We start from the raw sequence: 26,940 nt of genomic DNA on the forward strand, positions 1-26,940 counted from the left end.
TCCAAAGCCTGTGTTTCTTCTATTAGGTCATACTGCTTCTTACAAGGCTGTTATTTTGCCCAGCCTGCTGAACTTGACATTTCTCTTTAGCAAAATTAATCAATCAGTCAGTAGTATTTACTAAGTGTTACTGTATGCAGAGCACTGTAGTAAGTGATTATCTACCCACAACGTTGGTAGACACACTTCCTGCCAACAAGGAGCTTAATGTGGAATTCTTAATAATAATAACAGTAATAATAATGGTGGTATTTAAGTGCTTACTATGCACCCAACACTGTTCTAACCACTGGGGTAGATACAAGATAATCAAGGTGGACACAATCCCTGTCCCACATAGGGCTGGCTCACAGTCTGAATCCCCATTTTATAGAAGAGGGAACCAGAGAAGTTAAGTGTCTTGCCCAACATCAAACAGCAGACATATGACAGAGCTTTGGAGTAGAACCCACAACTACTGACTCCCAGGCCCATGCTCCTTCCAACAGGCCACGTTGTTTCCCTTGCATGGATGAATTTGAAATGGGACAAGCCATGTTAATAATTTCTCTTTAAAATTTACTTTAACCTTAACTATTCCTCAAATTTTAGGTAGTTCTACTAACAAATGTGCTTCCAGTAAACTGCTGTTGATAAAATTATGTTGGTCATTACCAATTTTCACCTCATTTGGGCTTTGTAGATAGTCTCACTTGAAAATCCAGGGGAAAATGTTTGGTCCGTTTCAGTTTTTTTCAGCATTAGTTAATGTTTGTAAACTCAGGGTGTCATGAAGTTCAAGATGCTCATTGAAGAAACATTAGAATTGCATGATATATAAAGTTCTCTTCAAGGTGCCACACAAAATAAGTCAAACTAGAACAGTTCCTGACCACTAGAAGTTTACAACTAAAATGGGACTTGTGAAATCTATTTGGCTAGGTGTATGAGAGTGACCTTTTCTGCATTGTGTCTCTGTCACTTTGGACCATATAATGTATTTGGCCCAAATGCTATGATATGCTTCCCTCATGGAGACAGAGCCTAAATGATCTTACTGGACTGAAGTCATTAATAAATCTCTCCAATGTCTAAGTCACACAGGAAAATACTAAGCACATTATTCCCAAAGATTATTGAACCAGCATTTGTCAGACTTACTTGGCAAATTTATCTAGGTTTATGCGATTGCTGTGCTGCCCAAACTTGAGACTATTTACCTTGGCAACTGCTCCATTAAAATGGAAGACTAGAGCCCTGGAAATGCATTTCATTCAGTAGGAAGGAAAATATGTTACAAGGTTTAAATCACGAGTTTGGAATTTATGAACCCGGAGTTGTGCTCTTGGTTCTTTCTGTCACTAACTTGTTACATGACTTTACCCAAATCACTTCATCTCTCCCTGTTCCTTAGTTTCCACATTCATAAAATGAAGATATCACTGCTAAACTACCTCTTAGGGATGTTTTTAAGCATTAGTTAATGTTTGTAAAGCCTCCTTTGAGAGCCTGGAATGAATAATGAAATAGAAGTGCAAAGTATTATTGTCATACTAGTCTCTCTCATTAGTCTCAAAGAGGCTTCATGCCAACTGTTAGGATTTTAGCTGCCAGATTGAGGGGGCTTCTATTTCAATTTGGGCTGAGAAGATTGAGAGTTTCTGAAACATCTGGGGTTCACACTCCACGTAATTCCAACAATTCTTCTGTTAAACTAGGTACTTTTGCCTCTGTCACAAAACAATTCACAAGGGAACCCTGACTTGAAAATTTGGGGCTGCTGTTTTAATTTAGATCATTTAAATTTCAACTCCTTTCCCTGCCCTTGGAAGGTCAGCATCCAATGCTGTTTTGGGAGATTTGTTTGTTTAAGGTGCTCAGGCAGTTGCAACTAAATGATAATTTGGAGATGCTACCCTATAAATATTTACTGTAAAAAGGACAGTAAACAGGTCCTGTGTGTGACTGTTACAAATAATCCTGAGAAAAGACCACCCTCCTTGCTAATTTTCCCTTCATTGCTTTAATAGCAAAAGAAAGGAAAGGAAAGGAAAAGAGGAGGGGTAAGTGTTTCCTTGTGGGTTTTCCCTAGGTTCTAATACTGGGTCTGCCACTTGTCTGCTGTGTGACGTGGCACAAGTCACTTAACTTCTTTGAGCCTCAGTTACCGCACCTGTAAAATGGGGATTAAGATGGTGAGCTCCATTCATTCATTCAATAGTGTTTATTGAGCGCTTACTATGTGCAGAGCACTGTATTAAGTGCTTGGAGTATACAATTTGGCAACAGATAGAGGCACATCCTGCCCAATAATGGGCTCACAGTCTAAATGGGGGAAAATAATTTGGTATCTGTTAAGCACTTACTATGTGTCAAGCAAAGTTCTAAGCACTGGGATAGACACAGGTTATTAGACTGTCCTACGTGGGACTCACAGTCATTCTGCAATTTCCAGATGAGGTAACTGAGATACCAAGAAGTTAAGTGACTTTCCCAAAATCACACAGCTGACAAGTGGTGAACTCAGGATTAGAACTCATGACCTCTGACTCCAAACCCGTGCTCTTTCCACTGAACCACACTCCATGTGAGTCCGGAACTGTGTCCAACTGGACTACCCTGTATCCACCCCAGTGCTTAGCAAAGTGTCTGGCACATAGTAAGCGCTTTAGAAATGCCATTTGAATTTTTTTAAAAAAGCACACACGTCTCACACCCACTATATATGGATCCTTTCCAGTGGTCTCTAAAACAACTGAAGGGCAGTCAGAATTTGAGCTGCCTATAAAATTGCATTACTGGGCAGACAACCCAGTATTCTGTCTCCAACAGTCACAGAATATCTGGAGGGAGATGGTGATGGTTTCCTTCCCTAACATCAATCCTACTGTTAACCAACAGAACAACCCTCCCCATCTTCAAAGCCCTCCTAAAATCAAACCACTGCCAAGAAGCCTTCCCTGATTAATAATTGACTTCCCCACCCTTTCACCACCCACTTCAGTGTAACCAACACATTTGGATCCTTATAGCTTAAGCACTTTAATACTCACCTGCACCATAGTTCTGTACATAGCCTTGTCCTCTGCGGTTCCCCCTAACTGGAATTGATTTTAACATATGTTTCCCCACCTAGACTTTAAACTCTTTGAGGGAAGAAATTGTGCTGAGCCCACAGCAAGCTGCTTTATTAGTAACTGTTTGTGATTCTGCAAACAACAACAAGGAAGAGATTCATTAAGGGCTCTACTTAAGGACAGGTGATTGCTGGCCTGTGGGGGCTGAGCATGGAGGGAGGCGTGGCTTTCTCTCCCTGTTTTACTCAGTATTGGGCCTGGACCAATCAATGACTGCCATGGAAAGCCATAGCTGCAACACCTAAAGCATATAAAAGGTGGTAATGTTAAGTCATGGGGTGGTATATGCTTTAGAAGCAGAATGGATTCAAGCATGAGAGTAGTAGTTGGAAGCAGAAAAAGAAGCACTAGCAGAATGGGCTCCCTTGACCTTGGTGGAATGGAGTGAATAAGTGAGTGTGTGTATATGTCACTCTTTTGCTTGTTGGTAAAGCTAACTAAAAATTTTTCCATGGTAAACTTTGGTGATCAGAGATGTGGTGTGACTTTACATGTCACCAAGCCTTCACCAGTCCAGGAAGGTTGTGGTTGGTACAAGATGAGTGGGGGGCTTATGACAAGAATCATGTCTATAAGCTTTTTTGTGCTCTTCCAAGTGCTTAATACAGTGTTCTGCAAGCAGGAAGGACTTAATTCATATCGGTGACTGACTGGTTCACTTGAATTGGCATTTTACCTGTGGCAATCAGCTGGAGCAGGAGTCATCATTCATTCATTCAATAGTATTTATTGAGTGCTTACTATGTGCAGAGCACTTCAATTTATTCAATTATGTTTACTGAGCACTTACTGTGTGCAGAATGCTGTATTAAGAGCTTGAGAGAGTACTGTATAACAGAGTTGGTGGAAACAATTCTTCCCCACAACAAGCTTATAGTATTGAGGGGGAGATAGACATAAATTAATTAAAGATGTATACATAAGTTCTATGTAGATAAGAGATGGTGAATAAAGGATACAAACCCAGTGTATGGTAAATGTAGAAGGGAGTGGACAAAGAAGAATCCTGTAGGTTCCACCTTCACAACATCATTAAAACCTGCCCTTTCCAGCCCATCCAAACTGCTATACGTTAATACAGTCACTTATCTGCTCCCTCCTTGATTCCATTATCTGCCTCCTTGCTGACCTCCCTGCTTCCTGTGTTCCTCCATTCCAGTCCATTCTTCATTCTGCTGCCCAGATCATTTTCCTACAGAAACATTCAGGACATGTTTCCCCACTCCTCAAGAAGCCCCAGTGGTTGTCCTCATCAAACAAACTTCTCACCATTGGCTTTAAATTACCTTGCCCCCTCCTACCTCACCTTGCTATTCTCCTACTACACCCCTGCTTGCACACTTCACTCCTCCAATGCTATCCTTCTCACTATACCTCGGTGTTATTTATCTTGCTGCCAAACCCTTGCCCATAACCTTCCTCTGTCCTGGACCACCTTCCTCAAATCCAACAGACAATTACTCTCCCCAGTTCTAAAACCTTACTGAAAGCAGATCTCCTCCAAGAACCCTTACCTTACTTAGCCCCCCACTTTCCTCTTCTCCCACTCCCTTCTGCATCACCCTGACTTATTCTCTTTGCTCTTCCCCCTTTCCAGTCTCACAACACTTATATCTGTGTAATAAAATTTTATTTACATTAATGTCTGTCTCCCCCTCTAGACTCTAAGCTCCTTGTGGTCAGGGAATGTCTGCTTATTGTTGTACTCTCCTAAGCCTTTAGTCCAGTGTTATGCATACAGTAAGCAGAGCTTTTTGTTTTGTTCTTACTATTAGTATTGTAGTTGATTGTTAGTTGATTGATCTGGATTAAGGTCAATTGCTAATATTATCTCATAGAGGAAAGCCAAAATATTTTGTAATATTTTGTATTTTCTAGCTGGCAACAATTTCCTATTTTAGCAAGTATAATAGAAAGCTGTATGCCTTATCCCTTTTTTTGTCTTTTGGGGTGGTCTACCTTTTTTTGGGGGGGGGTTTACTTATCTTTTTGAATTAGTGGTGCCAATTAATGGGCTTCCTATTAAATGATGTGTAACACCCTTCAGTTGAATAAATATTGACTTTGTTTGGGAAATTTACTTTTAAAGTATGTTAGTTCTCAAAAACCTTGTGAGTGTTGGAAAAGCTTATAGTATAGTGACCTAGTGGAAAGAACTCAAGCCTGGAAGTCAGAAGGCCTGGGTACTAATCCTGGCTTTGCCACTTGTCTGGTGTGTGACCTTAGACAAGTCACTTCATTTCTCTGTGCTTCAGTTACCTCATCTGTAAAATGGTGATTAAGACCATGAGCCCCATGTGGGAAAGGGTCTGTGTTCAACCCAATTATCTTAGTATGGTGCCTGGCACATAGCAAGTACTTAACAAATACTGTTATTATTACTATTAATATACAATTGAATGAATGAAAAATGTAATAAGAACTTAGGGAAGGCCTCTTGGAGGATATGTGTTTTAAGATTTTGAAGATGGGGATATTGATCCTCTGTCACCCGATCAATGAAGTATGAAGGGGGGTGTTTTAGGCCAGAGGTAGGATGTGGAAGAGGGATCAGTGGTGAGATAGATGAAACTGAGGGGCATTGAGTAGGCTGACATTAGAGAAGTGAAGTGTATAGGCTGGGTTGTAGTAGGAATGTAGTGATAGAAAGTAGGAGGGAGCAAGCTGATTCAATGCCTTAAAGCAAATGATAAGGAGTTTCTTTTTGATGTGGAGGTGGATGGGCAACCACTGGAAGTTCTTGAGGAGTGAAGAAACGTGAACTGAATGGTTTTGTAGAAAAATGTTCCAGACAGCAGAGTGAAATGTGGGCTGGAATGGGGAGACACAGGAGGCAGCAAAGAGGCTGATGTAGTAACTAATCAAGGTGGGATAACCATTCCCAATAACTTTCTCCTACCTTTCTGAAAGCTTCACACTGACCCCTCACTCCCTCCACTGGTCTAGACTCAAAGATATCCCTATCCATTCTATATCCCTTCACACTCTTCTCTTGCCCTCTTGATTATGACAGAGAATAGTCTCGCTAAAGTGGCAGGACTGTACACCACTGTCTCCCATTTTCTCATTTCAGTTGAAAGCGGCAGGTCTCCAGGGCTCTTAACTTCAAAGAACTTTTTCCTCTGCTTTCTGAATTCAGAACCCTTAAAAGAATTCTGTCTCCCCCTGAAATAAAATGATTATTCAACCTCATTCATTCAATAGTATTTGAGCGCTTACTATGTGCAGAGCACTGTACTAAGCGCTTGGAATGAACAAGTCGGCAACAGATAGAGACAGTCCCTGCCATTTGACGGGCTTACAGTCTAATCGGGGGAGAGGACAGACAAGAACAATGGCAATAAATAGAGTCAAGGGGAAGAATATCTCGTAAAAACAATGGCAACTAAATAGAATCAAGGCGATGTACATTTCATTAACAAAATTAACAAAATAAATAGGGTAATGAAAATATATACAGTTGAGCAGACGAGTACAGTGCTGAGGGGATGGCAAGGGAGAGGGGGAGGAGCAGAGGGAAATGGGGGGAAAAGAGGGTTAAGCTGCGGAGAGGTGAAGGGGGGGTGGTAGAAGGAGTAGAGGGAGAAGGGGAGCTCAGTCTGGGAAGGCCTCTTGGAGGAGGTGAGTTTTAAGTAGGGTTTTGAAGAGGGGAAGAGAATCAGTTTGGCGGAGGTGAGGAGGGAGGGCGTTCCAGGACCGCGGGAGGCTGTGGCCCAGGGGTCGACGGCGGGATAGGCGAGACCGAGGGACGGTGAGGAGGTGGGCGGCAGAGGAGCGGAGCATGCGGGGTGGGCAGTAGAAAGAGAGAAGGGAGGAGAGGTAGGACGGGGCAAGGTGATATAGAGCCTTGAAGCCTAGAGTGAGGAGTTTTTGTTTCGAGTGGAGGTTGATAGGCACAAATTTCAGGTATATATTGGTGGTTCCCCCTTACTGAAAAGGCACCATAAACTTCTTTTTCAGGATTGCGAGCAGGAAGGGCTAGGAGATTAGGGGTTGCATTGACCTAAGCCAAAGCTCTTCTGCTCCTTGGCTCCCTCTGCTATGACTGTTAAGACTTCTTCACTAACCCCTGTTAGTTGGAGATATCTAGCATGTATTGAGCTATATTAAAAGTCACTGTACTGTAGAACACCAGAATGAACCCAAACTACCTGCTGCAAAAGCTTCTACAGATATTATGGAAGCATCAACATCAGGGAGGAAAGTGAATGGAATCTTCTGGAACAGCTGGGCCTTGCCAATAGAGAGGCTAGGAAGAGCTTGGCCCAATCAGTGATGAAGACAGAACTTTCAAATGCTGAAGAGGAAGTGCTTGTTCCCCCAACCTCTCCTTGATACAATTTGTTAACTCTACATCTAAGTGGCTGGCCCAGGTAATAAAGTGTTAATTTAACTATCGTAACTTCAAACTAAGCAGTTTGAATTATTGATTTGCTGAGCAGCCTTTCCCTAGCAGTGTAGTTTTGACTTGAATGTAGCTCATGGTCCCAACAAAATCAGGCCCCTGAAGGGAATTCTAGCTCCCCCTGAACAAAGTGATTGCTCTGGTTGGAATAGTAAGAGCTTAAATTGCTTTGGTTTAAATTTAGATGTCTCTGACTTAATCAGACAGAAAAATGACTTAAGGGATCTTGACTCATTCTTAAAGCCTTCTGTCCTTTCCCATAATCTTACAATGATTGTAACCATTATCCTGAGGGGTGGAACCATAAGATGAGAGCACTGAAAAGTTGACCGAAGAGGAGCAGAATCCTAACTTGCACCAGCACACAGCACACAACACAGACAGAAAGCTCCTCTTGCCAAGAAAACACTAAATGAGTACATATTGGCATCCTGGGAGACAGCAGGGCAAACTACTCCATTCAAATATTGCCTTGTCTAAATTGGGGCATCTGTTCACCTTAAACCAAATAACTAAATAACATTTGCTCTCAGAAGAACAATGAAGGATGCTTTTCATTATTTTCAACCTCACCATTGGTGAGCTGAGGGTTAGGTGATCAGAAATCTCTGCCTGTAGGTGAGATTGGAGAAAGTCAATCAAAGGAAATGGCCCACATAAGTGATAGTGGAGATTCCTGGAGTGGGACAAAGCTATTCCCTTACTGTTCTCTTATCTATCAGTAAATGAAAACACAGATTTTATTTTATAATAAAGGTAATGAAAATATTTTCAACTGGGAGAAGAGAAATGTTAATAATTACGGTTTTTGTTAAGTGCTTACTATATGCCAGGCACTGTACTAAGCGCTGGGGTGGATACAAACAAATTGAGTTGGACACAGTCCCTGTCCCACATGGGGCTCACAGTCTCAATCCCCATTTTACAGATGAGGTAACTGAGGCACAGAGAAGTGAAGTTATTTGCCCAAGGTCACACAGCAGACAAGTGGTGGAGCCAGACTTTGACTCCCAGGCCTGTGCTCTATCCATTACGCCATACTGTTTCTCAGCAACACCAACAACGACACAGAAAAATACTTGATAAAAACATGTTAGTTGGTCCTTTCCCTGAGCCTGGCTGGAAGAGGAAAAATCTTTAGTATAAGTAAACGTTAGCCCCCTGCATCTAACCACGTCACTCTTAGAACTCCCCTATACTTGTTCACGTGAGCAAACAAGCTACAAAACAAAGCTTTCAAACTCAACCCATCCCCATTCACCCCTCAAAAAGTACTGATATTTAATTGCGTCAGCCACCTACCTGATACGGTGATATTTAATTTATCTTCTCTTACGTATTTTGAGCAAAGAATGATTCATTTATCTGAGTTAAATTTTAGCTGCCTGGACTAATCAATTTGGTGACCGAAGATTTAATATATATTTATGGCTAACTTTAAGCCAGTAGATGTGCCACATTATAAACGTAATCTATTCACTCTACATAGTAGTGGTAACTTCCATTTTTTTCATGCCTGGACACTAGTGAACTGAGGGAGAGGGGAGAGCAGGAGTTGTGGCTTTCTGGGTGTTTTTTGTTAAATTTAATATTACTTTCACAATATTCCCTGAAACAACTACATCATGAGGAAAATCCTCATATAGAGACATTAAATTGAGGAATAAAAAAACTAAAAAACCAAGAACGCCACTTGGAACCTGAAAAAAATGCCAGTCTCTCATCCCTTCTCCCTCCAGCTTACCAGGATCAGTGTCATCTTATTGCAGCCAGGTTCAGGGTCCTGGATGCTGTGTTCTGACTCCAATCTCTCCTTAGCCTTGTCTCTTACTGTTTCTCCTCTTGTTTACAGAATTTCAAAATGCAAAGTAGAATTTGCAAGTCTTCAGGATAAGAAAGATTGGTTAAAGTACAGATGGCTCAAATACAGCAAACATTATTATCTTGTAAACCCAGGTTTGAAGTTATAACTTTTATCTCAATATGTGTTTTGTAGTCTATTTTCCTTTAATTTGTTGGAAAATCTCCATACAAGGATCAATTCTTAACTAACATTTTCTGAATTTTTTTTTTGCACAATTTAATATAAGAATAATACTTTCTATCATGTTTATACAAAAATTATCTTCACATTATCTGGGGAGAGAATTGCATTCAGCTAAAAGTCCTTTTGGATAATTTGTTTGAGTTTACTTCCAGGGTCTGATTTGGCATTTTGAGTTGTGAGCCTGAAACTGTGATATCAAGAGGACTTGATGGCTTGAGAATGGCTTTTAGGAGCAGCGTTTTATTACACACAGTTTTTCATTCATTCAGTCGTATTTACTGAGCACTTACTGTGTGCAGAGCACTGTACTAGGTGCTTGGAAAGTACAATTCAGCAATAGAGACAATCCCTGCCTACACCGGGCTTACAGTCTAGAAGGGGGTAGAATCCTGGAAGGCATGAGGTCTAGAGGAAATAGGAATAAACCCTACTAGAGCCCAGTAGGGACACAAATAGTACCCATCCTGAATCTCAAACTCACTCAATCTCATTCATTCCAAATCAATCATCTGGTCATTCCTCACACTTGATCCTCCCACCTCCATCCCCTTGGTCATTCAGTTATTCTGGTTTAGAACTACATAAGAAAAGACTTCAGCTCTTCCCCACATTCAAATCCCTCTGAAAATTTCACCTTTTTGTGAGTTGCTTTCCTTAAGTAATTTTCCAGTACCCTGAGCCATTCCATCCCTCTAACTGGTTTTAGCAATTATGAACTTATTTGCACCCTTCTTAGCATATGTGTATAGATGACTATTTATTTTGACCACTACACAGTATATCTTCCTGCCAAGTCCCTTGCCTGATGCAGTACCAGGCTTCATAGAACCTTGAGAGAGGAATGAAGTTATATTGAACTGTACTTTCCAAGCACATAGTACAGTGCTTTGCACACAGTAAGCGCTCAAAAAGATTGAGTGAAAGTTCCTCTGTAGCAGTACAGATGTTAAGGGTCTGTGGGAGGGGTTACAGAAGGGATGCAATTTATGTAAGAGGCCTTGGTTGGCTTATTAATTTACCTGGGCATCTTAAATCTACCAAAGGGGCTGAAGTGTGACCCTGACATGGGATGCCTCTCTTTGCCTGTCATGTGACATAAACTGATATTGGCCTGAGGCTGTCCCCCTCCCCAATCCCCCTCTTCCCTGGGCACATCTGGGAAGCTGGATGGATGTGGGTAGGTGCCAGTGATGCTGGGTCACAAGTCATGAACTGGCCCTCATTGGGTTCAGTGCTGGGTGAACATGGGAGAAAACCCAAATCTCACCCTTGCCTCAGTCCTGGGAGTGGGAGTTATGGCAGAGCAACAACTCTGTTTTCCCCACACTAGACCTGAGCTGATGAGCCTGGACAGTGGATGAAAACATGTGTTCACATTCCCAATGGACAACTGTGCACCTGCAATCAGCCTGGACTCCTTCTTCCTGTGCTTCTTGGAAACTTCTGCCACCCTCTTCCTGGGTGCCGCCAACTGCGCAGAAGATCAGGTGATCTAATAATTTAAACTCCAAGACGATCAATCAGCAGACATTAAAAACCACTCATTGCGTCTTGAAGGATTTCACCTGATTAATGTTTTGGAACCCAAAATATTCTAATCTGTGGGAAACTATTGGGAGAAGTGGCAAAGTTTCTTCAGTGGCTACCCTCTGGGAGGACTTCCCAGGCCTGGGTTAGAAGGATCAGGAGCAAGGTGGATATAGCCTCTGAAGACAATTCTGCCAATAGAACCTGTAGGGACCTTTTCATTGAAGGTCCAAGTTCCCCAACGTGATTGATAGGCTGAAACCATTTGGATACTTATAAGTCCTTTGTGCCCCAGCTCAACTCATTCTTACCTTTAATCAATCAATGGTATTTCCCGAGCATTTTCTGTGTGCACAATTCTCTAGGAAGTGCTCTGGAAAGTACCATATGATGGAGTTAGTAGAGCTCATCTTTGCCCACAAGGAGCTTATAGTCAAAAGAGGGAGTCAGACATCAAATTATGGATAGAGGAAATAGAGTACAAGGGTATTTGGATAGGTGCTGTGCTGTTGGAGTGAGTATCAAAGTACCTAAGGGACACAAAGCCAAGTGCTTCAATGCAAAGGAGAGGGTGGATAGGGAAAATAAAGGATTAGTCTTGAATACATCTTGGAGGATACATGATCTGCGGAGAGTTTTCATGGTGGGGAGAGTGGTGGACTGTCATACATGAAGTCCCCTTAGACGGTAAGCTTGATGGGGTCTTAATGTTTATGTTGTAGGCAAATGTGCCTGTTTAGTTTTATAGTCAATTTTCCCAAGTGTATAATACAGTGCTCCGCATAGAGTAAGAAACAGCGTGGCTCAGTGGAAAGAGTCTGGGCTTGGGAGTCAGAGGTCATGGGTTTGAATCCCGGCTCTGCCGCTTGTCAGCTGTGTGACTGTCGGCAAGTCACTTAACTTCTCTGTGCCTCAGTTACCTCATCTGTAAAATGGGGATTAACTGTGAGCCTCACGTGAGACAACCTGATTACCCTGTATCTGCCTCAGCGCTTAGAACAGTGCTCTGACCATAATAAACACTTAACAAATACCAACATTATTATAAATATGATTGACTGACTGACTGAAAGGGGAAGAAGTTCCATGCCCAAGGAAGCTAGTAGTAGGATAGACAAAATTATGGTATAGAGAGCAGGTTGGCCTTCCAGGAGTGGGGTGTGCCTAACTGGGTTGTAGTAAGAGATCAGTGAAGCAAGGTAGGATGTAGAGAGCTGATCGAATGCATTAAAGCTGATGTTTAGGAGTATCTGTGAACCCGATGTTGGGTAGGGATTGTCTCTATCTGTTGCCAAATTGTACATACCAAGTGCTTAGTACAGTGGTCTGCACAGAGTAAGTGCTCAATAAATATGATTGAAGGAATGAGTCTGAAGACAGGAAATAAATGCTTGGATCAGAATGGTGACAGTTTGGATGGAGAGGAAAGGGTGGATTCTAGAGACGGTGGGAAAGTAGAACCAGCAGGATTTCATGACACTGAATGTGTCGGTAAAATGTGGGGAAATTAATTCTTCCTTGAAAATTAGGGTGTTGTCATGCCCCTTACCAAGCTTTCATTGTCTGGCTTCTTCTGACACCACAATTCCTAAAATAAAACTTGATAGCCACATCAGCTTCATGTATTAAATTTCATCACTCAAGAACACGACTGCCCTTCAAAAAAACCAAACACACTTTTAAAATTGAACATTCAGTTTTAAACAGCCACCAGCATTAATGAACTAACTTGGATTAGGGAAAGTCTTCATCTCAAGCGGCGCGGCTCAGTGGAAAGAGCCCGGGCTTGGGAGTCAGAGGTCATGGGTTTGAATCCTGACTCTGCCACTTGTCAGCTGTGTGACTGTGGGCTAGTCACTTAACTTCTCTATGCCTCAGTTATCTCATCTGTAAAATGGGGCTTAACTGTGAAACTCACTTGAGACAACCTGATTACCCTGTATCTACTCCAGGGCTTAGAACAGTGCTCTGCACATAGTAAGCACTTAACAAAATACCAACATTATTATTATTCTGCCTCTCTCTCTACTGAGATGGATCTAAAACCCATCACATCCAAAGCCTCTACTTGCTCAACCCAGGCGCCCTTCTCCTTTTCTCCTTCCCTTGATATTGCTTCAGTCACACATCCTGAGTCGCTGCCATGTGATTAGGTGCAGTGAATTAGGTATAGTGATGATCAGTCCTATCTTATGTGTATGTTTCATAAGGAATGAAAATTTCAAGGTTACATTTAGAGACTAGTTTATCCCAAGACTTTATATTTCTTCTTAAAATTAGCTTCAGAGATGGTTTTACAAAGAGTAAGAGCAGCAGCTTAACATTTGTGATCTTAATGAATTTCTAAATGTCTCTTTAAATGGTCAGGACTTTTTGATAGATTTAAGCATTCTAGGAGTGTCATTTTTTATTCTTTTCAATTCATTATAATTTCTAGGACTTAAAATGGTTTGCCCACTTGATGATATCAGAAATGAGTCAATTTGGGAGAGGATTTGGCCTCTCAAATCCCTATTTCTTTCAGATAAAAAATGCAGCAGAGGTTAAGTGAGGGATGAGAAAATCAGGACCTGACTAAGCATGAGACAATCAAGCTCAGTTCTGTGTTTGGCACCCACTGATGGGCTGGAACTGAGCTACCTGATGATAAAGCTACTTGCTTTGGGTAGGTTGTCAAAATGTTTGTTTATTTTCTCAGTTCTCCTTTGCTTGTTTTCTTGGCTATCCAGTGCACTAGTTTGGACATTCCCTTCTTGTAGTTTCATAGCAAAATTTCTGGTCTGCAACAATGTTTAACACATTCATTATTCATAAAAATAATGATAATAATTGTGGTATTCATTAAGCCAAGCACTGTACTAAGTGTTAGGGAGGATACAAGCAAATCAGGTTGGACATAAACCATCTCTACGCAGATGACACGCAGATCTACATCTCTGCCCCTGTCCTCTCCCCCTCCCTTCAGGCTCGCATCTCCCCCTGCCTCCGGGACGTTTCCACCTGGATGTCGGCCCGCCACCTAAAACTCAACATGAGCAAGACTGAGCTCCTCATCTTCCCTCCCAAACCCGGTCCTCTCCCAGACTTCTCTATCACCGTGGATGGCACGACCATCCTTCCCGTGCCGCAGGCCCGCAATCTCGGTGTCATCCTTGACTCGTCCCTCTCGTTCACCCCACACATCCTATCCGTTACCAAGACCTGCCGGTTTCACCTCTACAATATCGCCAAGATCCGCCCTTTCCTCTCCACCCAAACGGCTACCTTACTATTACGGGCTCTCGTTATATCCCGGCTAGACTACTGTGTCAGCCTTCTCTCTGACCTCCCTTCCTCCTCTCTCGCCCCGCTCCGGTCTATTCTTCACTCTGCCGCCCGGCTCATCTTCCTGCAGAAACGATCTGGGCATGTCACTCCCCTTCTTAAACAACTCCAGTGGTTGCCTATCGACCTCCGCTCCAAACAAAAACTCCTCACTCTAGGCTTCAAGGCTCTCCATCACCTTGCCCCTTCCTACCTCTCCTCCCTTCTCTCTTTCTACCGCCCACCCCGCACGCTCCGCTCCTCTGCCGCCCACCTCCTCACTGTCCCTCGGTCTCGCCTATCCCGCCGTCGACCCCTGGGTCACGTCCTCCCGCGGTCCTGGAACGCCCTCCCTCCTCACCTCCGCCAAACTGATTCTCTTTCCCTCTTCAAAACCCTACTTAAATATCACCTCCTCCAAGAGGCGTTCCCAGACTGAGCTCCTCTTCCCCCTCTACTCCCTCTGCCATCCCCCTTTACCTCTCCACAGCTAAAGCCTCATTTTCCCCTTTTCCCTCTGCTCCTCCACCTCTCCCTTCCCATCCCCACAGCACTGTACTCGTCCGCTCAACTGTATATATTTTCGTTACCCTATTTATTTTGTTAATGAATTGTACATCGCCTCGATTCTATTTAGTTGCCATTGTTTTTACGAGATGTTCTTCCCCTTGACGCTGTTTATTGCCATTGTTCTTGTCTGTCTGTCTCCCCCGATTAGACTGTAAGCCCGTCAAACGGCAGGGACTGTCTCTATCTGTTGCCGACTTGTTCATCCCAAGTGCTTAGTACAGTGCTCTGCACATAGTAAGCGCTCAATAAATACTATTGAATGAATGAATGAATATCCCACATGGGGCTCATAGTCTCAATTCCCATTTTACAGATGGGGTAACCAAGGCAAAGAGAAGTGAAGTGACTTCCCAAGGTCACACAGCAGACAAGTGGTGGAGTTGGGAATAGAACCTACAACTTTCTGACTCGCGGGCCTATGCTCTATCCACTATGCCATTTCTAGTCTAATCCCCCTAAATACTATGGGATAGTCACTTTTTCAATGCCCCATCTACAACACCAGGTTCAGTTCTTCAGAGTGGCTTTCATTGACTGTCTAAATCAAATGAAAATAGCTTTTCACTGACTCTTCTTACCCAACTGTCATATTTTCTTAACACCCTTTTCCTTTCAACCCTTCACCACACCCAGCCTCTATTCCAGTCAACTCTTAAAAAGCAATCTCTGACCTCTTATCTCTGCCCCATAAAAGCTCTGAAGAGACTTTCTATGTATCAGCAAACCTATCTTTTTCAATTCACTAGTCCCACTCAAATCAATCAATCAGTGGCATTTAGTGAGCTCTTAATCTGTGCAGCACACCCTCAGTTTAGTCCTTAGAACACAGTACAAGACCTGCCTTCTTCTAGAAACTTACTGCTGCTACACAGTGAAGATAAACGTCTACTTTTGACCAGATCTCTTATTTTTATTCCTTTGGTCAGTTCCTGCCTATCAGTGCTGGTACACTTAGTTGGTGCCCAACATTCTTAGAAAAATAAAGGCCTGAGACTTTTAATATAATATCATTTGTCTTTCTAGATGAGTGTAAATGAGAAAAGATAGATGGAGGGGAACTGAGAAATTTGGAAACACTTCAATAACAATCCCTTTGAAGCCTTTAGTAAAATATTTCCCTATTAAAAAAATGTATGCCTAAACACATTCCAGAACATTAGGTAGCAGGAACAACTAAACAACATCTTTTCAGAAGAAAATCAAAGTATTGCTGAGGGACTACTTCCTGCTGATTTTGTTTTTCTAAAAATGTGTATTGATTTCTTCCACCTCAGAGATTCATAAATGTTATTAAAAATGAATGGCAGGTCTGATTTAAATTAAATGTCAGGTAGCTGATGGGTTTCATAATACTTTTTTTAAATTTTAATGACATCCTTACTTGATTTTGTATTAGGAGCATGCAAAACATAGAATACCAAAATCCACCATAGAGTGTGCTAAATGAATGCATGAGTAATGAACCTTTTGAATTAAAAGTAAAAGGGAACAATATATGTGGATTTGTTATGGCTTACTCTAAACCTATTCACTCTGAAAAACCCCACATTTATACTCATTAGTCAATCCAGAAACCTCACCTTTAGTTTCACTGCTCCTGAGTTCCATAGATGGTAATACATTTTGCTCTGTGGGAAACTTTGCTGATTTAATAAGCAGCTCATGTCACATAACCGAACAAAAAGCTATAGATTTGCTTGAAATCTGCTCTGGTTTCTTTACTCAAATGGTAGCATTTATTGAGTGCTTTCATTTTGCAGAACAGTGAACTAAGCGCTTGGGAAAGTACACTAAAATTAGTAGACTCCATCTTTTTTTTCAGGAAGTCAACTTTGTTCCAAAGATCATTAAGATTCTTTTTTTTTTTTTTTGGCTTTATTTGGGATGGTAAAATCAGGAATAGAGGCACCTGTTTCTCTCTCCTCCAGAGTTTTATTTTATGACAAAAGCACTTTCAGCTACCAGAGGCCTGTAGTTCCACAACTATTTCTGAACTAACCTAACCTCCGTAAATTGTAAAAATGTTCTTTTCTAAGATGCCCAATGACTGCTCCCATTTTTTTTTTCTTTAAAAGCATTCCACTGACCAAAAGGCCTGATGACTGAATGTTCTGAAACCATTACAGGAGTAACTTGTCTAATTCATCGTAGGCAGACAATTTGAGTTATTCTCTGTCTTTGTGGAGGCCACTTCAAGCTGTTTCTCACAATCCAACAGAGCACTTTCATTTTTCTTGATAGTGCTCCTGGTGATGACTGAAATTCTCTGCCACCTCAGCCTGATGTGTGGATTTTTCCCTACACTGTGAAATCGCTGTGCTGAATTTTCCCTCCTTCTCTCTCACATAACCTGCTGACAGACGAAGCTGTGCCTACAGACAGAGCACCCTGCACTCAACAGGGAGACAGAGCGGTCACTGCCCACACATTTTATCTACAAATTAAACTGCCAGCTCTCCACCAGGCACACACAGGATGAAAAATCCTTAGTGTGCCATAGACACACCTCCTTAGTGAGCCATAGAGATATCTCCGTCCCTCTAGCCTCCTCCCATCGTCTGCAATTGTTTCACTCATAAATGGTACTGAGTACACAAAATTTAGTCCTTTTCTGCTACCTTTATAATTCTCTGGTTACAGGCTACAGCTCCTCATTCTTCATTACCAATTTCATCAAGATGTTGACTACAACTTCTTATTAGTCAAAGTCCTACACTTTATTGTTGCTCAAGAAAAATTTGGTGGCTGAATTTCTGCTAACATAGTTCTGCATTTCAAACTCTTATTGTCATACTCTGAGTTTTCACACAAAAATAGTTTTGCTATAAAAAAAGCAAAATTCTTGCAGTTTTTAGTGTATTACCAGCAGATAAAAACACCAACAGGGTTTTGAATCTCTAAAACTACTTAGAGAAATTGAGTAGTTACTATATACAGATTTTATTAACCTAATCTTATTTTGGAGCTGTTTTTAACTCAAACATTTGCTACAGTAAAAGAGAATGGAACATTTCCAAATGAATCAAAATCATGCTTCTGGTGTGTTTTTTTTTTCCTCCCAGTATTTCTTGATATGGATTTGTTTTGTATCAGTGAATAAAGCCCATTTCATGGAAGCAGCAGTAATACTATTTGGGAGATTGCAAGCATGCTTCTTCACAAACCTCAATTTACTGGCAATTTTGGCTTGTACCTAGGAAGGGAAAGTCACTTGGATCTGGCAGAAAGAGGAAAAGGGACTTTAGTTTTATTTTATTCTTTATAGAAATATTAAGAAATACCCCTTTCATAAATGACATTAGGATGTGTAATTTTAATGATTCAATCTCAACAATTGTATCCGATGTATTGAGGCTCAAAAATGAATTTCTTGGTTTCAAATAAAATGTGGCACTAGACAGTGATTCATGCTTTTGGGGGAAATAAGGGAGGGGAGTTCAAAGAAGACTTGGGAATTTTAGAAAGGTCTGTGTAACATTTTTCCAACAAAACCTCATCCATATACATATTATGTTCATGTTTGTACTAGGTGGACAGAGTGAGCTGATTCATAAGGAAGTATGGTGACCTACTAGGTCAATTTATGTGTTCAATATTTTTTTAAAAATCTACTTTATAGAGGCTAATCCTATCCACCATATATAACTGTTCAATGTGTGACCAAATTGACCTTATGAAGAGCCCCATATGATAACAATAAATGAAGAGTTGATTTAAAGATGGTTTCCCTGCTTATATGGATTCAATTTAAAACAGAAACTATACTTGTTTGTAGTACTTGTTTCGTATTTTCATAGTATCAAGAAAAACATTTCTCTGTAGAAAAGAAAGCACATGTAAGAATTTATTTAGCAACCATGCCTCCTTCCCAATGTTTCTTTTAAACATGAGATCCTAAATGAATCTAAACTGTTACAAGACAACGTTAAAGGGTCCTGTGAATATTGGAGTCTAATATCTTCCAGAGGACACCTGAAATCAGGCAGAGAAAGATAGCTCTATCATTTATTTTGGGTTAAACTAGGATACTGGCATTTCAGAGCCTGGATCGAAGTTGATAAAATTAAGAAATATCCCAGCTGGGAGGTGTACGAGAAGACACAGCCTGAGTGACTATGTGTTTCCTTGCTCCACCCTTCTGAAATTTGGAAACAAGATAGAGGACACCATGTAGAAGGGGGCTGAGGCCAAGACATTATTTCTTCTTGTCAGTGATAACGATGATGACTTAGGCCTCCTTTGAAATTGTATGGCATTTCATCCAAGTCTTATCCATTATGGAAGGTCTTTTAAGGTGTAGGAACAGAACAACCTCTTCCAGTTTGTAGACTTCAGAATGGTGTACTGTCATATCTGGATCCCTGCCACTTTTCAGGACTCCAACAGTGGATCCAGAGGTCATGTGTGTTTCCCTTCAGGTCCTCTATTTTCCATGGGACCTCCCTACTTGTGGAAGTGGAGCTAAGAAGATCACTGAAGTATAATTTCTCAATCCAAGTGGATTCCTTCTTTGTGTTGCGGATGGAGCATCTACTTTAATAGAACCATGGCAGTAGAGAGATGTATAAGGGTTTTTTTTTTTATTTTAATGGGGGCATCTGCGAAGCATCAGGCTCACCATTAGTTTTATGTTGCTTTAATTGATCTCCATTCCATAATGTAGGTTTCTATAGCCATCATGCTTGCCAATTTGTGAGTTGCAAGGTGCTGATGCTGCTGCTCTTGCTTCTCTTTGATCTATTCATTATTCTCATCAAATCAGATTTGAAAGTTATCTGAAACTCTGACCAAAAAAAAGTTTAGATTGTTGGAGAGCCCTGAACACATAAGTTGAAGAAATAGTGTGAACCAAATCATTCTGCCGCTCAGGAAATAGAGATCTGGCAGAGAGTTCCCTTTTTCCAACTGAATTCTGAATTTGGAGACAAAGTATTTTCATAAGCAAGTAGGACTAGTGATGCTGGTAGGAGGGATCCACGATAGTGAGGCAATTTTTGGTCTACAAAATGTTAATCAGGTAAAATAATGATGATGATGCTTCAAGATATAAGCTCATTATGGGCAGGAATGTATGCTAATTTTGTTGTATTCTGAATAGTACAGGGATCTGCCCATAGTAAGTGCACAATAAATGTGATTGATTGATTGATCTTATAAAGAGTACATTATGAAACCTCCTGGCTGCCTCTCTGCATAGTAGGGATTACTGGTTTGCCCAATCTAGCAAGCAGAGGGAGGTGCCAAGGAAGAGGGAGGCAAAGCTCTGAAGGAAAGAACGCAAGCTAACTGGGTATGGGTGGAATCTTCTGTTGTCCTGGCTCATTTTCCCAGGCTTTGGGGCAGTGGTTGTAGGAAGGGAGACAGGAACATGTATTTCCCTTCTCTGACCTGGCTCATTTTCTGAGCGGATCACTATGATCTTGAAGAGAGTTGCTAGTCCAGTATCCCCGCCATGCTTGGCACTGCCAGGGGAGAGGGAACTGGGCTGGACTTTCCATGTGGCATGCGCTGCCCATGTCTATTTTCCTCCTGGGTGGGTGGAGGTGGAGGAAGTGAAACTGGAAAGCTTATGTTTGTTTTCTTTTTTTAAAAAAAAAGACCAACAATGAATTGTTCCAGGCCAGCTGTGGTCCAAGACAGAGACGACCGCATCCCCCCAGACCGAGGAACACTGCATCCATACACAAAGGGCCGGGGGGGTCAGTACCAGGCTCATGTCAAATTGCATCATATGACTTGGGCTGGGGAACACATCTCCTCCAAGAGGCCTCTTCTGACAAAGCCCTCTTTGATTTTTCAAGACCCTTCTGCATCTCCCTGACTTGCTCCCTGTATTCATCCCCCTTCCCAGCCCCACAGCACTTAAGTACATATCTGTAATTTATTTATGTTAATGTCCATCCACCCCTCTAGACTGTAAGCTCACTGTGGGCAGGGAGCATGTCTGTTGATCATATTGTACTCTCCCAAGCACTTAATACAGTGCTCTGCAAAGAGTAAATGCTCCATTCATTAATTTTTCAGTCATTCAATCGTATTTATTGAGCGCTTACTGTTTAAAGAGCTCTGTACTAAGCACTTGGAAAGTACAACTTGGCAAAAGACAGACAGTCTCTACTCAATAAATATGATTGACTGACTGTCTAGCTGACATCAGCTGCCTTATGTTCGACAACGGTTCTATGCCTTCGCTTCCAGATTGATAGAATTGATAGGACACCCAGGCAATTTTTCAAGCCAACCAAAAGTCTTTGTGGCAAAACACACCCCAAGCACAGATTCAGTAGGATTATTTTTTGAGCACCCTCTTGGTGCAGTGCACTGTAATAAACAGTTGGGAATTAGAGTGCCAAGAAGTAACACATTCCCAGTTCCCCAGAAGTTTATTACCCTAGGTTTAAAGATATGTACAAATAGTGTAGTCAAGATAAATATTTGAATGTGAAACTGAATGATATGCAGCAAGAGCTGATAATGTTCATGAGCACAGTGGAAAGAGCATGGGTCTGGGAGTCAGAGGATCTGTGTTCTAATACCAGTTCTATTTTCCTGCTGTGTGACCTTGGGCAAGTCATTTCGCTTCTCAGTTACTTCATCTGTAAAATAGGGATTTATATTTTGAACCCCAAGTAGGACACAGACTGTGTCCAATCTGAATAGCTTGCATCTACCTGAGTGCTTAGTATAATTCCTGACATGTCTTGTCTTATGCTGTCAAGTCACCTCTGACCCAAAGAGACACCATGGACACATCTCTCCGAAAATGCCCCACCTCCATCTGCAATAGTTCTGAGAGTGCATCCATAAAGCTTTCTTGGTAAAAAAAAAAAACAAAAAACAAAAAACAAGTGATTTACCATTGCCTTCTTCCATGCAGTAAACTTGAGACTCCACCCTTGACTCTCTCCCATGCCACTGCTGCCCTGCACAAGTGAGTTTTGACTTGTAGCATATTGCCTTCCACTCCCTAGCTACTATGCAAGCTAGGAATGGAATGGGTATGGCTCTCCTTGACTTTCCCTCCCATAGCCAAGACTGGTAGGGTACTGGAAACTCTCCAGGTGCCATCACGAGAGGGGCCTGACATGTAATAAGCCCTTAATAAATACCATTAAAAATATAAGTTCAAAAGCTCCTTGTAGGCAGGAACATGTGGACCAACTCTGCTGTAGGGTACTCTTCCCAGCTCAATAAATACTATTGATTGATTAAGTGCTAGAGATGGCTGATGGTTTTATATCAGTGTTGGGAATTCGTTGGGAAATTCTTATCTTTATGGAGGAGGAGGTGTGATTTAAAGAGCATTTTGAATATGGGGAAACTGCGGTCTCTCAGATTTGTGTAAGACATTCTAAACTGGGGAACAGCACGAGTAAGGGATGGGGACAGGAAAGAGGGCAATGAGGTACAGTTAGACAGCAAATATGTAATACATGCCCTTGAATTGCTTAACAGTCTCCCAGGCATATGGACTGGAGGGTTACTACAGACAAAGGTAAATACCCAGGCAACATTAGTATAAATGGATTAAGAATTACTAGCACAAAATGCCAGGAGGAGAGAATTGTGTGTTGTCAGCAGACTGCAGTTTGGGTGGAGTTAATCTTGGGACAAAACATCTCTGTCAGCCTGGTGGTGGTGCCCAAGGAAAGACTTGCTTTATGGTCCTTGGTTTACATAATCCCTGACCTTAAATCCTCTACCTGGAATGATTTTTGCAAAAATGATCATCTGACAGAAAAGAATGTCGGTGGGGCAGTTTTCTCTAAACAGTTCTGGTCAGTGCTTGGGACGGATACTCAATTCTCCTGCCATTCATCCGTTCATATCTTAGAGGGTAAAAAATTTCATCAACCAAGTGGCAGGCTCTGACATCAGCATGCCAGCAGATTCAGAGCGAACATATTGCTGGCTGCTGCATTCAATGGGAAGATAATTGAATTGTATTTTCGCAGTAGGTTTCTTTGGGATGTGCAGGCAATAAAAATGAAATTAAGAAAAAGACAGTTTGGGACAAATAACATGATATTCTTCGATCTTGTAGACAAATTTAGTGAATGAGTTCAAGATAATAGTTTAAACTACTCACATGATCTGAGTTCTATCTACGTTACCCTCTCTAAATATGAGATACAGCCAGACCACGTAGGGAAGATTATAATTCATTAGCTGATTCCTGGGACAGATTAGGTAGTGGATAGGATGTCAGAGCACCTGAGTTCAAATCAAAGCTTTACGTCCGGCCTAAGGTATTTACATCCAGCCTAAGGTATGATCTTGGAGATGACACATAAACTCTCTGTTCCTCGTTTTCTTTCTTTGTTAAATGAGGATGATACTATCTTAAACCTTAAACCCCAAATATCCCATAATTTACAGTTTTAACTAGTTTTTAATACTTAATATTTCTTTTTATTTTATCCTTTACCAAAGCATTTATAGAGATTTGTATCATTTCTTCTTCATTTAATTGTTTGAGGATAAAATTAATGTTTTGTCTGATCAATACATCTCACTGTTACATCTCATTTGCAGCCATGAATTCCAGTGTTCCTTTAATTCATCCGGTTTATATCTGATTAAGTGAATATAACAGCTTTTAATCTAAACTGCTCCTGAACTTCAATATTGTAACATCAGTTTCAGCCAGAGCAAATTATATTTTGTTACTCAACAAATGAATTACTCTATAATGTTTTACTGCAAAGTGCACTTCAAAATAACCAAATCAAAAATTAACTTATTCACACTAAATATCACATCCTTCCTGTTTTCCATAAATAATTTGAAGGATGAAAAGGTCTAACTTTTAATAGAGCTGATTTTTCAAAAATGAGTGCAACAGTGCAACTTGGTTATACCCTACTTAAAACTCACCTACCCTACTTAAAACTCACCTCCTCCAAGAGGCCTTCCCAGACTGAGCTCCCCTTCTCCCTCTACTCCCTCTACCACCCCCCCTTCACCTCTCTGCAGCTTAACCCTCCCTTCCCCCCATTTCCCTCTGCTCCTCCCCCTCTCCCTTCCCATCCCCTCAGCACTGTACTCGTCTGCTCAACTGTATATATTTTCATTACCCTATTTATTTTGTTAATGAAATGTACATCGCCTTGATTCTATTTAGTTGCCATTGTTTTTACGAGATGTTCTTCCCCTTGACTCTATTCATTGCCACTGTTCTCATCTGTCTGTCTCCCCCGATTAGACTGTAAGCCCATCAAACAGCAGGGACTGTCTCTATCTGTTGCCGACTTGTTCATTCCAAGCGCTTAGTACAGTGCTCTGCACATAGTAAGTGCTCAATAAATACTTCTGAATGAATAAGATCACTTATGTGACTATCTCTATTACTTAATAATGAATAAATGTAACAACCATATTGGTTCGAAAGATGAAATTTATGGCAACTTAACAAGCTTATGCATATATGTTAGGCTTTATACAGGGAAGAAAGGTAGATGGCAAGAAACCTTAGCCTACCCAATGCATAACGGGGGACCAGAATTGGGCTTAGAAGTCAGATTTTTCATTTTAAGCATATGTACTTAATTTCTGAGAGCTAAAATTACTTTTAAATGGCACAGAATCAGGGATGCACCTTGGAAAGAGCACAGATCTTGAAGATAGAGGGCCAGAAATATTTTATGACAGCAGATTGTGCTTTACTGATCTTGTTCAACTAATCTGCAACTCTGGGTCATCTCCAATATACTTCCTCTATTCTTCAGCTGTAATTATGAAAGTACCTGTAATTTATTTAATGTCCATCTCCCCCTTTAGACTGTAAGCTCGTTGTAGCAGGGAATGTGTCTGTTTATTGTTTCATTGTACTCTCCCAAGCATTCAGTACAGTGCTCCACACAATAAAGCACTCAATAAATACAACTGAATGAATGAATGAATGAATGAATGAATGAATGCTTGAGCTGAGGAGTACTGCTGGTGGAAATCATTATCATCATCATCGAGATCATCATTGGAATTGGTTGAGTGCTTAATGTATGCAGAGCAAGTGCTTGGAAGAGGGAGGAAAGTCTGTCTGTTATATTGAACTCTCCCAAGTGCTTAGTACAGTGTTTGGCATACAGTAAGTGCTCAGTAAATACAATTCATATAATTGTTAATGCAACAGAGTTTGTAGAGATGTTCGCTGCTCACCATGAGTTTACAGTCTAGAGGAGGAGAGAGACATTCGTATAAATGTATAATATACAATTTATAGGATTATACATAAATTCGGCAGCGATGAGGGTGGGGCAAACATTTAATGTTCAGTGGTCACAGAGACAAGTTCATAGAGATATAGAAGGGATAGGGAGGTGGGGAGGAAAGAGGGCTTAATTGAAGAAGGCCTCCTGGAGGAGATGTGACAATAAAATTTAGAAGGTGGGAAGAGTGGTGGCCTGGGATGTATTATAATAATAATAATAATAATAGTATGGGTATTTGTTAAGCTCTTAAGTGCTAGGGTATATACAAGATCGTCAGGATTATCTTTCTACAGAAACGTTCAGGGCATGTCCCCCCCCTCCTCAAATCTCCAACAGTTGCCTATTCACCTCTGTATCAAACAAAAACTTCTCACTATTGGCTTTAAAGCTCTCCATCACCTTGCCCCCTCCTACTCACCTCCCTTCTCTCCTTTTAAATCCCAGCCCTCACAGTCTGCTACTCTGATGCTGTCTCACTGTGCCTCGATCTCAACTGTCTTGCTGCCGACCTTGGCCCAAGTCCCACCTCGGGCCTGGAACGTCCTCTTCCTCAATTCCACCAGACAATCACTCTCCCCCCCAGTTCAAATCCCTATTGAAGGCACACCTCCTCCAAGAGGCCTTTCCAGACTAATCCCACTTTTCCTATGCTCTCACTCCCTTCCGCAACACCCTGCATCCCTCCCTTTGCTCTTCCCTACTCTCCCTGCCCCACAGCACTTATGTATACATGCATATATCTATAAATTGATTTATACTGATGCCTGTTTAGTTGTATTGATGTCTGGCTTCCCCCCCCCCATCCCCCACCCTATCCCCTCCAGACTGTGAGCTCTCTGTGGGCAATGATTGTCTCTCTTTATTGCTGTATTGTGCTTTTCAAGTGCTTAGTAAAGTGCTCTGCACAAAGTAAGTGCTCAATACTTACGATTGGATGAATGAATGAATCAGGTTGGAGACTGTCCCTGTCCCACATGTTAAGTTACTTGAGCAAAGTCCCATAGCAGACAAGTGGCAGAGTTATCATTAGACCAACACATCCTTCTGACTCCAAGGCTTATGTCTTAGCCACTAGACCATGCTGTATGGCGGGAGAGATATTCTAGGTCAGATGAAAATTGTGGGAAAGGGGTCGATGGAAAAATAGATGAGATCGGGGACAGGGAGCAAGTTGGTGCTAGAGGATATGCTGTAGTAAGTTATCAGTAGATTAAGGTAGGAGAGGGCAAGTTGATTGAGTGCTTTAAAAGCACTCAATGGTCAGGAGTTTCTGTTTGATGCAGAGGTGGATGGATAACCAATGGATGTTCCTGAGCAGTGGGGAGAAATAGATTAAGCTTTCTGTATAAAAATGATCTGGCCAGCAGAGTGAAGTAAAGACTGGAGAGAGGAGACAGAAGGCAGGGACGTCGGTAAGGAGCTGAAGCAGTAGTCAAGGCAGGATAGGATAAGTGCTTGTATCAGTGTAGTAGCAGTTTGAATAAAGAGGAAAGGGCAGATTTTAACGATGTCATTAAGGTGGAACCACCAGGATTTGAGGACAGATTGAATAGGTGGGTTGGTTGAGTGAGAATAGAAGAAAACATCAAGGTTATGGGCTTCTGAGACTGAAAGAATGGTGGCATTGTAAACAGTGATGAGAATTTCAGGGAGAGGACAGGGTTTGGGTGGGTAGTTATGTTTTGGACATGCTAAATTGGAGGCATCAGTGGGAAATCCAGGTAGAAGTGTCCTGAAAGCAGGAGGAAAAGCAAGACTGCA

General features: G+C 41.5%; 1 long non-coding RNA gene and 1 other non-coding gene across 2 annotated transcripts in view; one reads left to right on the forward strand and one right to left on the reverse strand.

Moving 5' to 3' along the window:
• Window positions 1-3,405: 3,405 nt before the first annotated feature.
• Window positions 3,406-26,940, forward strand: part of LOC114811082 — a 43,481-nt gene continuing 19,946 nt past the window's right edge. The window contains exon 1 of the long non-coding RNA XR_003758784.2: window positions 3,406-3,508. This is a non-coding gene — a long non-coding RNA (uncharacterized LOC114811082). The remainder of the gene's footprint in view (window positions 3,509-26,940) is intronic.
• LOC114811456 lies at window positions 21,910-22,047 on the reverse strand. Its single transcript, XR_003759159.1, has one exon. It is a non-coding gene; the product is annotated as a small nucleolar RNA SNORA7 (small nucleolar RNA).

This window comes from Ornithorhynchus anatinus, chromosome 4, assembly GCF_004115215.2.
Source record: "Ornithorhynchus anatinus isolate Pmale09 chromosome 4, mOrnAna1.pri.v4, whole genome shotgun sequence".
Lineage (NCBI taxonomy): Eukaryota > Metazoa > Chordata > Mammalia > Monotremata > Ornithorhynchidae > Ornithorhynchus > Ornithorhynchus anatinus.